The sequence below is a fragment of the Orycteropus afer genome, unplaced genomic scaffold (assembly GCF_000298275.1).
Source record: "Orycteropus afer afer isolate SDZICR_OR568_19922 unplaced genomic scaffold, OryAfe1.0 scaffold00140, whole genome shotgun sequence".
Lineage (NCBI taxonomy): Eukaryota > Metazoa > Chordata > Mammalia > Tubulidentata > Orycteropodidae > Orycteropus > Orycteropus afer.
The window spans coordinates 7,422,421-7,425,774 of record NW_006921727.1 but is presented as its reverse complement, the minus strand read 5'-3'; the positions used below and the strand labels follow the sequence as shown (position 1 = coordinate 7,425,774).

General features: G+C 36.8%; 1 non-coding gene across 1 annotated transcript; it reads right to left on the bottom strand.

The window, feature by feature from the left end:
- Nucleotides 1-1,214: 1,214 nt before the first annotated feature.
- LOC122150437 lies at nt 1,215-1,321 on the bottom strand. Its single transcript, XR_006163663.1, has one exon. It is a non-coding gene; the product is annotated as a U6 spliceosomal RNA (small nuclear RNA).
- Between the last annotated feature and the right edge of the window lie 2,033 nt (nt 1,322-3,354).

Here is a 3,354-nt window from a genome sequence, read left to right as displayed (position 1 = left end):
CCGACTTGACAGCACATAACAACAAAAAACAGACAGAAACAAACCAAGAAAAAAAAGGAAAAAAAAAAAAAATCTGGGCTGGACAGGGCAAGGCACCCAGTCTCCAAGGAGCACACAGACTGGGACAGAATTCCTGCCAGCCCATAAGGTGGGTGTGAGTGAGGGATGGCTTCACCTCGATTCACCAGGAGGGTGTGGGATATAAAAGAAACAAGGGGAATATTGCACTTTTCCAGTCCTTTGTGTCTGGAATGTCCTTGCAGTCCCTAGCAAATGGAGCCTATTCTTAGGTCCCTGGAATCTGAGAGAACACTGTTTGTTTAAATATCCAAAATGGTTGAACCACTTGTAAATATTCAAAATGGCTGCAACCTGCAGACAGCCAAAAGTCCATGGCTCAGCCTACTTCCCTCTTTGCTGCTTTCCCTTTTTTCATCGCCACCAGTGTAGTCCTCTGTGTAGCCCCTGGCTAGAAGGGCCAGTTTTTAGGTTAATTCTTAGGTCTTAACACCACTTGGCAATATCCAAGCTGTCCATGCTGTCAGAATCACTGACAGTCCGCAGCTCCGTATGTCTTCTTTTTTGGTGTTTTCATGTAGATTCTTCTACTTGGTGGTGTTTAGTCCACTTCTGTATCCTTTCTTTCAAAGCTCAGGGCTCCAGGATTGTCTTCTCTATGTGTTAATTTGTTCCCCTTTTCTTTGTTGAAGAGAGTCTGTGTGGTTTGCCTGCCTATTCCTCCATCTTACTGGAACTTCCCTCTGTATATTTTGAAAAACAATTGACCTTGTTTATTCTCTTCCATGATTCTATATATCTGTCATTACAACAATACCACATTGTCTTGATTACTGTAGCTTTATAATAAGCTCTAGTCCTTTTTTATTTAAAAATAGTCTAGGCTTGGTACGATAATGCATGCATATTTTAGATTTAACTCATTGTTTTCTGTGTTAGGATTTTTAAGAAATTACATTGAATCATTTTAGAAATTGATTCATTTGATCAATATGGGAAAAATCAAATCGTAGCAAGATTGAGCTTCAAATCCATAACCTTTGAGCAGTTTTTTTTTTTTTTTTTTTTAGTTTTCAGTATAATATTCTTATACATCTTTGAATTTATTCCTAAGGTTTTCTTTCTTTCTTTCTTTCTTTTTTTTTTTTAATTCTTATTGTGATTTGGGTGAAAGTTTACACAGTGAATTCACTTTAAAAGATATGGAATGTTTCATGAATTTGCATGTCATCTTTGCACAGGGGCCATTCTAATCTTTTCTGTATTGTTCCAATTTTAGTATCTGTGCTGCTGAAACAAGCACATTCCTAAGTATTTTATCTTTTTGATACTACTATAAAAGGCATTATATGTCATAAGTGAATAGATTGAATAGATTTGGGGTGGTTTTATTTTTCGCTGTTGTTGTTGGTTGAATATTCCAATCTTTAAGTGCTTTATTTCTTTTTTGCCTTATTGTACTGAATGAAAAAATAAAATAAATTAAAAATAAAACTGTGATCAAGCTAACTCCAACCCATAGTGACCCCACTGGATTTCCAAAGTGGTCAATGTTTATCAAAATAGCTTGCTCCATCTTCCTTCAGTGGAATGGCTAATGATTTTGAACCATCAACCTTCTGGTTAGCAGTCAAATGCCTTAGGCACTGTACCACCAGAGCTTATTCGACTGACTAGTACAATTTTAAATAGAAATGGTGAGAAAAACATTCTTGCCTTGTTTACAGTCCTAAGAGGAATAAAATCAATGTTCCACATTAATTATTATACTAATTTTATGTTTTTAGTAGATCCTAGATATCCTTTATCAAATTGAGGATGTTCTTTTATTCTCTTACAGTTTTTATCATGAATTGTGGTTGAATTTTGAAAAAAAAATCTGCATCTATTGTGGATGTAATACAGTCTTGCTTAGATATTCTGTTAATATAGAGAATAATACTGATTGATTTCTAAATGTTAAGCCAAGTTTGCAATTTCTAAATATTAAATCAAACTTGATTATAATATACTCTTTTATTATAGGTTTCTTTTATCTGCTATTATTACCTATCCATTTATTATGTCAGTTTTTTAAAGTTCTGAAACATACTTATAACACTTTTTTGAAAATGTCAGGTGTCATCAAATTGGTTCCAACTCAGAGACCCTATGTACAACAGAATGAAACACTACCCAGTCCTGCAACATCTTATGCCATTTTTACAAAATACTGTCTGATAATTCTAACATCTGAATCGTCTTAGGGTTGCTCTTTATCAACACATTTTCCCTAACTCAACTTTTCTATATCTATTTGTCATCAAATATTTCCCTAACTAACCTTTTTTGTTTCTTTGCATGTCTAGTAATTTCTATTATATACTAAACATTGTGGATGATATATTGAAAGGTATCTAGATTATGTTGGGTTTCTTTAAACGATGTTCAACTCTTAGCCTCACTTTAGCCACTGTATGTGCTAGACCTTGTGGAATCTTGCCCTGAATATATACAGCTGAGCCCCTGAAGGAATACACATTATGCAGACCTCTAAGGACCCCACTCCCAGTGAAGATTGCTCCTTTCTGGCATACAACACACAAATAAGAAATAACAACACCAACCCACTGCCATTGAGCCAATACTGACTCATAGCAGATCCCGTTGGGTTTCCAAGGCTGTAAATCTTTACTGAAGTAGATTGTCTCATCTTCATCCCATGGAGCAGCTGGTGGTTTGACCGGCCAGCCTTATCGTTAGCAATCAAATGCCTTATGCACTGTACCAACAGACTTCCTTCCTTTCTGGTATATACCCTGCCAGTTCTAGTCACTTCAGCATCTTTGAACTCTGATCTGTGCCTCCTTCTCAAGATTTCCATTCTCTGTTTGGACCCTGGGTCCTGGTATGCAGTTTGGGAAATTATCCCCAGGTAGAAATTTGGCTAAATGTGGACTATGGCTAAAACCAAGATAAACCCAGTACCCAAAATGTGAAGATTACTCAAACCCCCACTTTCTTCTAAATGATCTCTGACACCAGCCACCCACATGGTCCTCTCCCTGCCCAAAGCCACCTTGAGACAGATCAGAGCTCACAAGATAAAAAAACACTGTCCTTCCAACTGCCAGATTGGTAGATGCCAGCTACAAACTCAGGAGTTCACATGACACCCTTAGATTTGACTTACCACAGATTCAGGTTTTCCCACTCCTTCTTCAGGATGCCAGCTGCAAGCTTGTCGGTCAGCTCTCTCACTTTCACCTACTAGCTCCCACTACTCCATTGAGTTTGATAATATACTAGAATGAGTTGCAGAACTCTGAAAAAGTATTACCATATTTTTATACAAAT